Here is a 12,884-nt window from a genome sequence, read left to right on the forward strand (position 1 = left end):
ATTTTTAGCTTTGGTCCAAGGGTGTCTTATGACCTAAAATGTCTTTTCCACCCTCTCCAAATTTTTCTTCCACCCCTCCCTCCTTTCCTTCTTTCATTCTTTCTTTTCTTCATTCGTTCTCTTGTTCTTTCCTTCTTTTTCTAATTTTCTAACTTTCTAATTGTCAACTCTATATTGTTGTCTTGTGCCGACTACCTACCTTCACCATGTTTTCAATGTAACACGTCTCTCATTTAACTTCATTTGCTTTTAATTTTATAACCACTTCTAAGACTTTTGCCATTTTCATAATAATATTCTTTTTCAAAATTAAAAAGCCTTCCCCTAACTCTTCCTCTATCTAAGGAGCCTAAATAGGCTGCCTAGGTCATTGTCAGGCTATTCTGGAGATTAGAATTTGGGGAATGGAAAGAGTTCCCTTCATTCGAGAAGCATAGAATTTATGGTATACAGAGGACACTGATTTTCAAACATATTTGAACGTATTTGTATAGGAGAAGAAAAGAAGGCATAAAAAGAAAAATTGATATCCGTGCTTTTGTCACAAACTTTTATGTTAGCTGTCAGCTTTAGAGTGCTTGGTATATCCCAGCTTCTGTGTGGGCTACACTTAAACGATCTCTAATCCTAAAGATAATCTTTAGCGTTACAGAGTTAGCTATAGATGCTCCAATTTACAGATTAGAAACCTGAGGTTCAGCAAGCTTAATATTTTCATTGCAAATACACAAGCACGTTTCAAAAAGCCTTCAAATTTGACTTAAAGATGCAACTCTCTGAACAAGTGGCTTCAAATGATATTCCATCACTAATTTACTAAGCGGTGGCATGCTGATGCCGAAGAACAAGGATGCGCCCGGTTCTGCGCACATACTGGGTAGGAACACTACCTTTATGAAGCTTTTACGTAAGCTGCACTTCAGAGAAAAGCTCTGTTATATCTGCATCACATGAAGTTTTCACGGCCAGCTTCAGCCTCTGCCAAATGCCTTCAGGTCTTTTTCTCCCCATTTTTCACAGACATCAGATACAGACACAAAATAAAATAAGTTTGTGCACATTCACACACAGACCTTTAAACACACGCTCATCCATACACACCCTTCCTCTCCCACTCCTGCTTCCACCTATTAAACAATGCCTCACATTCATACTAGAATTAGCTTAATGGGTACTAATAGCTTCTTTCTTGGCAAATTAAAGTCTTTTCTCTGTGCTTCTGATTTAGTGAGGAAAAAAAAAGACAATAAACAGGCTTTGGACTCTGAGATGATTTTTGAATCTGACTCCACTAGCTATATGACTTTAGAAAAATTTTTTGTATCATTAAGTTTTATTTCTTTTCAAATAAAATGAATATAATCATTTACTCAATAGTCAGCATCCGTTTATTTTATACCTACTATGTTCCAGGGACTGGACAGAGTGTGGTCACTAAAAACCCACTCTTGCCCTGAGAGAAACTTGTAGTCTATCCAAGAACATAGATATTAAGCAACAAATTATGCATTTGGTTATATAAAAGCAGGTGTGATCAGCCCTCTTGGTAGAATTACCAGTGGTAGAAGAACATTTGTTGGGGGAATGAACAGGCGTTGGAAGGACACTGATATCTACTTTGTGGGCAGTTAAAGAGCTCATTTGTTTTTTCAACAAACATTTATCAAGAGCCCACCATGCAAAAAGCACTGCAGTGGATGCTAAAAATGTGGGTGAGAAAGATACCAATTACCCACATTTTAATGAGGTTTATGTTAGATGTACACCTAAAATGATTTGCTGAAAATTGGGAAAAATTAGAAAGGAGAAGTACAGGGTACCATGGCATCATTGATCAAGATATGCCTCGTGTTTTGGGAGCCAGGGAAAGCTGGGCCCTAAAAGGCTTTAGTATCATAGGGTATTTTTATTTCTCTGTCTGGCTTACTTCACTTAGTTTGATAATCTCCAGGTCCATCCATGTTGCTGCAAATGACATTATTTCATTATTTTTTTTAAGGCTGAGTAATATTCCAGAGTGTGTGTGTGTGTGTGTGTGTGTGTGTGTGTGTGTATTACATCTTGGTTATCCATTTATCTGTCAGTGGGCATTTAGGGTGCTTCCATGTCTTGGCTATTGTAAATAGTGCTGCTGTGAACATTAGGGTGCATGTGTCTTTTCAGATTATGGTTTGTGGAATCTAAAAAGATGATCCAAATGAACTTACTTACAAAACAGAAATAGACTCACAGACATAGAAAAAAACTTACGGTTACCAAAGAGGCAAAGGAGGGGAGGGATAAATTAGGAGTTTGGGAAGAAAATATACACACTACTATATATAAAATAGATAACCAACAAGGACCTTCTGTGTAGTACAGGGAACTGAACTCCATATCTTATAATAACTTACAATGGAAGAGAATATAAGAAAAGAATATATATATATATGTATAATTGAATCACTTTGCTGTACACCTGAAACTAACACAATATTATAAATCAACTACATTTCAATAAAAATTTTAAAAAGACAAATAGAAAAATAATGATTGGACTTCCTAGGTGGCGCAGTGGTTGAGAATTTTCCTGCCAATGCAGGGCATGCGGGTTCATTCCCTGCCCCAGGAAGATCCCACATGCCACGGAGCAACTAAGCCTGGGCGCCACAACAATTGAGCCTGCACTCTAGAGTCTGTAAGCCACAACTATTGAGCCCATGTGCTGCAACTACTGAAGCCCACTCGCCTAGAGCCCGTTCTCCACAAGAGAAGCCACTGCAATGAGAAGCCCAAACACCACAATGAAGAGTAGCCCCCGCTTGCTGCAACTAGAGAAAGCCCATGTGCAGCAATGAAGATCCAACGCAGCCAATAGATAAATAAATAAATAAATAAATTTATTTAAAAAAAGAAAAGAAAAATAATGATCTACATTATTAAAAAAAAAAAAAGCTGCGGTAATTCACACCTGCTGACAGTGCTGAGCGGGTGGCAAGAGCTGAAGAAGGAAGGACCCTGGGTACTTAGATGTATTTTCTTACCTACCCAGGAGTCAAAACTATTTCAGGATGTATTCTTTTCATTCACTTCATTGCTTATATGTTATAAGGAAATAGCAATGAACACCATATTCTGGTATCTAGGAGAGTGGGGGTAGGTGAACTAATGATGGATAAGAGATGGAGGCGTTGCCATCGGTAACACTTATGGCTTCACCTCTCTTCTCTCTGTTCTTTTCTCTTTGTCTTTCTGTCTTGCTTTGCCTTCTCCCTCTGCACTTTCTCCCTCAGAACACGTGTACTGTCACAGCTTCTTATGTATAATCTTTTCCCTCTTGGGTCACATGTAGGTTTCCACAGCTCTGTCCTCTCCTCATACGCTTGTTTGATTTTGAACCTCAATGCCTTCCAAAAGCTAGGGATAAATGAAAAATTTGGGATGAAAATATACACATTACTACGTATAAATAGATCACCAACAAGGACCAAATGATAGCTTTTTCTCAACATCTTAGGTACCCTTCTAATTTTCCCATTTATAGGAGGAACAATACCTCCATTTTCCTAGAGGCTTAAGTCAAAATCTGATACTTTTTAAGTTCAGAGCTTTCTTTTCCTCTCTCTATAAAGTAAGCCCTATTGGTAATTTTCTTTCTTTGTGAGTTATTTCACCTCACAGATGCTATCATAATTTTGGTCTTCAACAACGTAAGCCAAAAAAATTTATATATAACATATGTAATATATATATATGATATATAATTAATCTATAAATGTATATATACTATAAATACATATACGTGTGTGTGTGTGTGTGTGTGTGTGTGTGTAAAATCTCCACGCTAGTCCTCATACCCACAGTCTCTCTGCTCAAAACTAACCTGTACACAGTGCCAGGCTGAACTTCTTAAATTGCTTTTAGGTCACACACCTTATTGGAAAGTTTTAAATTACTCCCTATTTTGAATGATAAAAACTTTAAACTCACTTGATTGATTTTCAAAGGCCCCCCTGTGATCCGGCCCCATCTGATCTGACCCACTTTATTTCCCACTGCTGTCTGCTCCCGGAAGCACAGACAACTCAGTCTCTTCTCTTGGTCTCTACATCTGACTCTGCTTCTGTCCTCCACAAGGTGTCCCCACACATAGCCTTTCATCAAACTAAAATGTTATCTATTTTCTAAGGCCTGCTTCAACACACACATCTATTGTAAAGCATTCTGCAACCTTGTCTGCCTCTTTCTTCGGAATGGCCTTAGCACTTATATAACATTTACACTGCTTGCTGTAGCTCTGAGCATTTATGTTGGTGAGGACCACATAGTAAGTGTTCAATTAATACGGTCTTTCACTGAAGACACTCATATTAACCTAGAAAAGGTCAATGCAATTTCTAAAAGCAAATCGAGGCAGTGAAGGTAACAGAATATGTTTGAAGGCCTGGGTTCAAGTTCTGGCTCCCTTATTTACTAAGGCAGTGATTCTCATTCAAGGGTACATGACTTTCTAGGGGTTTGGTAACTCTCCCTAAGTTTTGTGCAGGTGATTCTAACATCTACCCACCCACTCTTGAAAATATAAGTGTTCAAATATGTGTGTCACGTGATGGCATAAACTATCACTTTAACTTATAAATGAACCTAATTTCCCAAGAGGCATAAATCCTAGCATGTCTTAAAGAATCATCTTCTATTACATAAAACAAAAGTAAAGCATCTATCAGAATCCTGGCTGACATGTCTTCATAACGAGCCAATGTTTCCATACATCCCTTTATTGTAACAGCACATTTAGTCACGTGGAGAAAATTCAACACTTTTTCCACAAAAGGATGGCAAATAATATTTTTTAGTATACGTTTCCTTCAAAGTGTATGTTGAAGAGATCATCTGACGAGTGACACAATCCAATGCCTTTTATATTACTCAATGTACCTATGGATTAATTTCCCCTGCTAGGTTTCCAGTCAGACTCTGACTTAATCAGCCTCTTTCCCACACAGATGGTGATATCTCTAAAGCACAGACTGCGACTTACCAAAATCCAAGCATACTCACAATTTCATGATGACCCGGAAAGGCCCTGCTCTACCCCCACTGGACAGCAGTCCAGATCCGGTCTCCGTTCACCTGCCCCCTTAGGGGCTGCAATACAACCACTAACCCCTCACCACACGTGGCGGCTCACGGTACAGCAGCCGCCCTGTGTCTTTGCAGGCAGGTCACCCAGCGGTCGGCTGCTCAGTCCCAACACGGCTCACACAGGTTATGACTTCACCTGCAGTGGCAGGCTCAGATGATGACTTACACATTCACTACGCACACACGCGCGCACAGGCAGGTGGAAAAGGCAGACGTTTGTGTGTGTACGCACATATACATACATACATACGCCGCAACATAGCTGCTTAATGGTATCATGTCATAAGGACTTTTATCTTTAATCGTGAGGTTTTGGTTTGTTTTTATCGTACTCAATTGGTTCTTCTTTTCTTTTTCAACTTGTCCTTAACTTAAACACATTTGGAATCTATCATGGTGTTTGTGAGACCAGGTTGGTGAAACAAATCCTTGTGATGTTGGATCCACCAAGGTTTCATTGGCCAAAAGAATTTTCCAAAAAAGTCTCAAAAATCCTAGAAAAGATTCTGTTTTTACAACTAAGCCTCTTGGAGGCTTGACATCTAGGGTTGTGACATCAAAGTTAAATTGTCTAGTTCACTTACCTTTGGAAATACACTGTGTTTTGAGTCTTAAACAGTGAGACTTAGGAACCATACAAGACTAAAAACAATAATATTTCATCCTGAATTTTGTTAACATAAAAATTGCCAAGGCATTTGGGGGTCAAAAACAAAGGACATATGCTTCAGAAGATATCTAAGATAGGGCTTTCCTCCCCTTAGAAAAACTCATTCTATTAAAAGATTAATTATGAGCTAGAAAGTATCTATTCTTCCTACACCCAAGGAAAAACCCCTTCTTGTGTAATAACTGACCAATAACTACCCTAGAAGTAAAAGTTGATGTTGTTTGTGCATTTCAGTGAAGGTCAAGTGTAAAGAGAACAAGAAAGAATGCGAGAGACAGCAAGAAAAACAGAGAGACAGAAATGAAAAGAATGGAAAAAATCAGAAGGAAGGAGAGGGTGGGAAGGAGGGAGGCCGAGAGCAAGGAAGGAAGGAAGAAGACACTAATTTTAACTCCTTAAAATAAATCACCGTCAAGATACTATTGTGTGATGTTTCCAGGGTAGTAACTCATCATCCTCTTAAAGTGTTTATTAAGTAAGTTCCCACTGCACTTTTCTACTTAGAAAGAACTATTATCTCTCTCTTTATTCTTATTGGATACAATCTTTCACTGCTTTTTTTTTTTTTTAAGGGTGGTGATTTCTCCATCATTTCTCATCTTCCCTGTAAGGTGAATTGAATTTCTGTTCAGGATTATGTTCCTTGGTATTGTTACAGGATAATCCCCAAGGCATCCACAGCTACTGGAGTTCTCTTTGCTTTCAGAAAGCAAAGACAAATGACTGTTCTCAACCTCTGGGTCTACTCAGCAATAAGAGATTAGTGCATTTTCACCAAAGAAAATATTTTCATCTAGCATCAAAGAAGTAAGATCAGTCAAACTCTGGGGAGACATTTTTTCTCCATCTTGTTTTATTTTTTCAACACAATATTTTTCTCTAGTAGCAGAGACATATCATGATTTTCCCTAGTCAATCATGCTGCTGAAAGTTTCTAATCAATGACTTAGGGCTACATGGAGGTCACAGAAAAAAAGGCCTTTTATTTAATATACCAAGGTATGTTTATTGCAAAGTCTACTTTCATTTCTGGAGAAGGCATTTTTTTGAAATAACACATATGCATTTGAGATCAGCTGATGCCTGAGTAATAAATGGCAGTTTTGCCAGGACTATGTTAAAACCTTCACAGATTTCAAACACTTTGTTTTAAAGCTTCCATCACACATCATAGCAAACATATAAGATGCCTTCAGGTCCCACATTAAGTGTAATTTTACTGTATATAATTTGAATATATTTTTATAATTTTTCTTTGAAATTATTGGACTGTGAATAATCCAATTAATTCACGATTGGCTATGATTTCTAGACAGTAATCATGCACACTCAGGAATCCCTACGGAATTAGACAATCTAATCTAGAAATTGTTTTCAGACATAATGGAACTGTTTTAATACTAAATTTAACAATTAATTAAATTGACCTAATGTCACATTTTGTATTGATTTAATTAGGTATTCATTCATGTTAATGTGACAGTTTCTTTTGAAATTTGGGGGCTATTTTTTTAATATCAAATATTTTTATAGATCCTTGAGAAGTCCATAGACCTCGGCACTGTCACTGTGATGCTGAGAGATGAAGCATCTGCTCATTGCTGTGATCCTTTTATGACCGTGGAGAAAGAAAATCGGCCAAGTACAAAATTCTACCCTGGGAGTAGACATGCTTCTCTGCCTTCAGCCTTTCATGGGGCGTACCCTTAAGGAAGCGGCTGACACGTACATGGCGTTGAATAACTCCCAGCATCCTTTAGTTATGGACTAAATCCTAGTGTTATCTGAAGGGTCAGACAGTAAAACTATTGATGCTGGAGTAATTGGTAATTCTCCTTGGGAATACTAGAATTCTGGTAAAGAGCTAAAACCCAGAGAAAAGGGAGGTGGCAACCTGGTAAATGAAATATATGATCCAATGACAGGTGTAGAGAATTAAAGAATCCATTATACGGAGGAGAAAAAAAATCACATGCATATGGGGTTAGGAGTACCCGTTTTATTCCTTCTGAATATCTGAGACCTGGGATTTTCCTTGCCTTCCACTTTCTTGTGTAGAGAGAATATAAATCACACCGCTTAATACACAGGGATGCCCTTGACGCTGTAATTCATGGTTAGTTTCTTACACGGCAACATGGCATAGTGTAGCATTAACAGCTTTTTAAATCTGACAGCCTCTTTTATTAAAACACATAATTTCTGAAATGCCCTTAAGATCCTTATCACTTTAGCTGAATATGGAAATGTGCTTTTTTCAAAAATGGTACTGATGAACATAGTGGCAGAGCAGGAACAAAGACACAGATGTGGAAAACGGACCAGAGAACACGGGGAGAATGGGGAGGGCTGGGATGTAGTGAAAGAGTAGCGTTGACATATATACACTACCAAATGTAAACCAGATAGCTAGTGGGAAACTGCTGCATACACAGGGCAATAAGCTCAGCCCTTTGTGAGGACCTAAAGGGGTGGGATAGGGAAGGTGGGAGGGAGGTTCAAGAGGGAGGAGATATGGAGATATATGTATACATACAGCTGATTTACTTTGTTGTACAGCAAAAACTAACACAACACTGTAAAGCAATTATACTCCAATAAAGATGTATAAAACCACACCTGATTCCACATTAAAAGAGAATTAAAGTATATGTTTATAAAGGAACATATTTTATCTATTTAACAAGTAATATATGCTCCTTAATTATCTTAAAAAATATTACATAAAAAATTCACCTGCCAAGATATACAGCAAAAGGCATATGATTTGTATTAGGATCAAACATATATTACCATGGGGATAAAAATTTAACTTCATGTTATGGTGTCAAAAATAGAATAGAAAAAAAAAATGGAACAAAACTCTTTCATTATTAGGAATGAATAAATGGCAAAAATAACAACATTATTTTTAAAATATGTGACATTTTACTTATAAATAACAAAATAAAAAGAAAGAAATGCCAGACAAAATTTTTATATTACTCACCTCATTAATGTAAATGACAATCAAAACTGGACATAATACTAATGATATTTCCTCTTATACAACTGGTTTTGTGGTTTGTTAAAGAGCAGACATCCTGAGACAAAATGTGACCAGATATTGAAATTGTATATGGTCCTTGTAGTGTGTTCTATTATGATGACCATAGTTCTTCTGATTCTGTCTTGAACCACTGTCTGTTATAGACATAAACTAAGCAATATGTTCCAATAACTTGGAACATGACCGATATAAGACTATACATGGATGCGTCCACCGTGGCAGAGGACTTCAATCTGATCCCCAGCAATGGCCATGTTCATTCATCCCATAGCAGAACTTCTGGAGGCTCTAAGACTCTTTTGGGAGATGGTAACATGAGGTAAAAACTATTTTCATAAAAATACTAAGACATTATTTGTTTTTTTCCACTGTGCTGACAAATGCCCTGAAAGTCCAAAAACAAGGCTGGATAAATCTGCTGATACGGTAGCATATCAAAGCAGTAGCACGAAACTGTACTAGTAATTAGGTATTTTTCACTGCCACACAGACTGGCATATTTGTCAGACATCTCAGAAAAAAATGAATGAAAGTGAGCTTATTGCTTTAAGGAAGACAACTGGCAGTATCTGCTGACAATGATACGTTTGAGCTTTCAAGTAAAAATTAAAATTTTGAAAAACTTGTATTTACCACTGTGAGCTTGACAGCATCCTAATACCTAAAGACTTTTCTTAGGAGATGAGTGGTAATATTAATAAATGTGTTGTATTGATTTTTATAACCAAATGTGTCCACATCTGGAAGATTTGCATGACTGAGTGAACCGATACTTTCTAAAAGCACAGATGTTACAAATCATTCATGGGTAAAAATACACTTGAAGTCCAAGTAGCCAATGGATTTTAATGTAACAGCGCATGATGAGCTTATTGATACGTAACTAACCCTTACCAAACTGTGGTTTGTTGAGTTTGGGGAAAGTATTAAAGAAGAATATCCACAATTATATATGCAAAGGCTATTAAAATATCCCTCCCCTTTCAACTACACATCTGTGTAAGGTCAGATTCCCTTCATGCATTTTAACCAAAGCAACATATCACAACAGATTGAATCCAAAGCAGATGAGAATCTGTGTTCTACTGAGTCAGACATCAAAAAATTTTGTAAAAATGTAAAACAATGACAACCTGGTAACCATTTATTACAGTTTTGGAAAACAGAGTCATTTTTCATGAAAAAAATGTTATTTATATTAACATATAATGGGTTTGTTATTTTTAATGAATAGATAGTTTTTAATTCTCAATTTTAAACATGAGAAATATTATTAGCCCTAATCCTAATAAGGAAATATCTTTGGGTTCTCAATAACTTTTAAGAGCATAAAGCGTTCCGATACTGAACAGTTTAAGAACTGTTGCTTCTGTGGGCTTTGAGCCCCCAGAGAGTTCTCTTAAACCTTTTATCCAATTAACTTGCCAATTGAGTATTCGAAAAACAAAAATTGAAACAGAAGAAAATTCCATGTTGAAGCAGAAGAAACATGGGGAAATCTTTGAAAACTCCAGAGGATTTGGGAACCACCAGTTGTAAAATGCTGCCCTAGAAAAATCTCTACGGAAATGCCCAAGAAAAGCCATTACCTGCTTATGAGACCTGAGGAAAGCCATCCAAATTCTCAGGATACTTTTTTCATCACTTATAGTAAGAAGCAATCTCCAAGGTTCATTGATGCTTGGATGTTCATAAATTAAATCTGACAAAATCATTAAAATGACCTCAAAAATATTCTTGATCATGAGCTAGTTTACTAGGGTCACTGATTTTACTCCTCCTTTTTGGTCTTCTTTTTGTGCTTTATTAATTTATTTACTTAGTTATTTTCAAAGTTTGATAACATACACATGGGAGACAGCCAGAAGAACTGAGGAACTTCCGTGCTCTATTTTTGTAACAACGTTGGTAGGATTATGCATAAGTTAAATTTGCTATTTGCTAAAATTTTCTAAAATTTTTGGTAAAACTTTTGGTAGTAAATGGTTGAACATAATAAAAAATGATTTAAAAACAAAATTTAGGAGGTATAATTGTCATCTGTCTCTTTCACCTGTCCAGAATCCATTTACTCCTTTCTTTTGAATAGTACTTGTAGTTTGAATTTCCTTTGGAGAATAATATCACCAATAATCTCAATTTTCATGATTCCATACTAGGGGCTGACCCCAACTTCAGCTCCAGAAGCAGCTAATGTGATTCAGGCCTGTCCAATCATTCTATCCCCTTAGTTTCACTGATTGGCTCAGGATTGAACATGTGACCCAAGTCAGCCAATGAGAGTTGCCTTAATACTTCTGCTGGAGCTCTTGGGAAAGAGGTATTATCTTTTCATGAGAGTTGCTAAGCTCTCATCACTGACTACCTGAATGACCAGGGACAATTTGCTTGGTGTCACTAAGCTTCCATTAGTTCACAGCTAAAATGGGAGAAATAAAGGTAGCTACTTCATAAAATTATTGTAAGAATTAAATAAAGTAGTAAGCACAGATTTCACCTCAGTGGCCAGCATGTCATAAGATCTCAAGTAATGTTAACTATTTTTATTATTTTATTACTTAAAGGCAAATATGATCTTTCAGCTCCTCCGCTTATAATATAGTGAAGTCTAAACTGCTTCCTCATGATGGTACCCATGGCTCAGTTTACAGAGCCAGCCTCACCTGCAGTCTTGCACCTGTCACACTGCATTAAATTCCCCTAAAGCCACATGCGTTCTCTTACTCTAGGATTTTAATCAGGCCACTCACTCTGCCTGGCGCACCTGTTCCCTCTCCCTTCCTCCCATGCCCTTTTTTTTAACCAAACCGCATGCTTTGTGAGGACAGGAGAGATGTCCATCTCATTCCTCACCATATTTCCTCTGAGGAACATGATAACTAATCCCTGATAAGCACTCATGCAGTATTTATTAAATGAATGATTTTAAACCATATTTTAAAGAATGAAGCCAGTGTAAAAGATGAATGATTTGTAGATCTATTATTTTTCTTTAAAAAAGTGTTTTCTTCCATTGCTTCACCTTCCCAAGATTCCAGCAAAAAGGCACAAATATATTGACCAGATTTTAGTTGAATTTAACATTTAAAAAAAAAAAAAAATCAGGATGGGGAAAACTGCAATGCCTATTTTGGACAACAGATGGCAGTGCAAATACGATTTGATATGTATTATGGTCTGCTTACCATCTTCCACACTTAGTCTCTTATATATGCCCAGCCTAAGTCAGACAGAACCTTCTTTTCTGTAATGTCTTCTATGGCTTTTCACAGAAACAGAAAGGATGTTTTCTGTGAATAGCTGTAGTTTGCTGTACCCACAGGGCCTTTCCAAAGAAAGCCAACAACTGCCAGCTAGGAGCAATGTCAGAGCCCACTCCTCCCAGAGAGGGCACAGGGCAGGGTCACATTCCCTACAGTGAAAGATACAAGGAGCTGGCCCTATAGTGGGAACTCAAGCATACTGTCATCAAGATCCTCAAACAGGAGTAATCTACTGAGAGGGTGAAGGCACCTTCTGCGTCACCTGAATTGTTTATGCCTGATTATTTTTTCCCCAAGAGAATCAAACAGAGAGTAGGTAGAAATTTAGAATTTCTCTAACAAGAATGAATTTACTATCAAGTCGTATTTTTTCCAGCAGCTTTCAGGGTATCTTTATAGTATACAATGTCATGGTCTATGCATGTGTTTAGTAGAAATCAAGTTTAGGGGACAGTGTGTGTGTGTGTGTACTCACACATACAGTCTTGTACAGAATATGATAATAAGTTAGCTGATCGCAGATTGGATCACATAAGACCCAAGCTTAAAATCCATAAGTAGCTATAGATAAACACACACACACACACACACACACACACCCCAGTTAATATCACTAAATTTCTTGACTCCAGAACTGTTCCCATAGCTTTAGCCAATCATCTTGCTACAAAAAAATGGGGAAAAGAATATAAATACTTTAGAGAAAACCTTACAAACCACTGGAAAACCAAGTCCAGTGTCTTTTCTTTCTGAATCAGGGACAGATTCAGGACAGGCC

At 37.2% G+C, this 12,884-nt stretch overlaps 1 protein-coding gene across 1 annotated transcript in view; it reads right to left on the minus strand.

The window, feature by feature from the left end:
- NYAP2 (neuronal tyrosine-phosphorylated phosphoinositide-3-kinase adaptor 2) overlaps window positions 1–12,884 on the minus strand; it is a 258,793-nt gene that overhangs the window by 54,165 nt on the left and 191,744 nt on the right. The window lies entirely within an intron of this gene.

The sequence above is a fragment of the Hippopotamus amphibius genome, chromosome 8 (genome assembly GCF_030028045.1).
Source record: "Hippopotamus amphibius kiboko isolate mHipAmp2 chromosome 8, mHipAmp2.hap2, whole genome shotgun sequence".
Classification (NCBI taxonomy): domain Eukaryota; kingdom Metazoa; phylum Chordata; class Mammalia; order Artiodactyla; family Hippopotamidae; genus Hippopotamus; species Hippopotamus amphibius.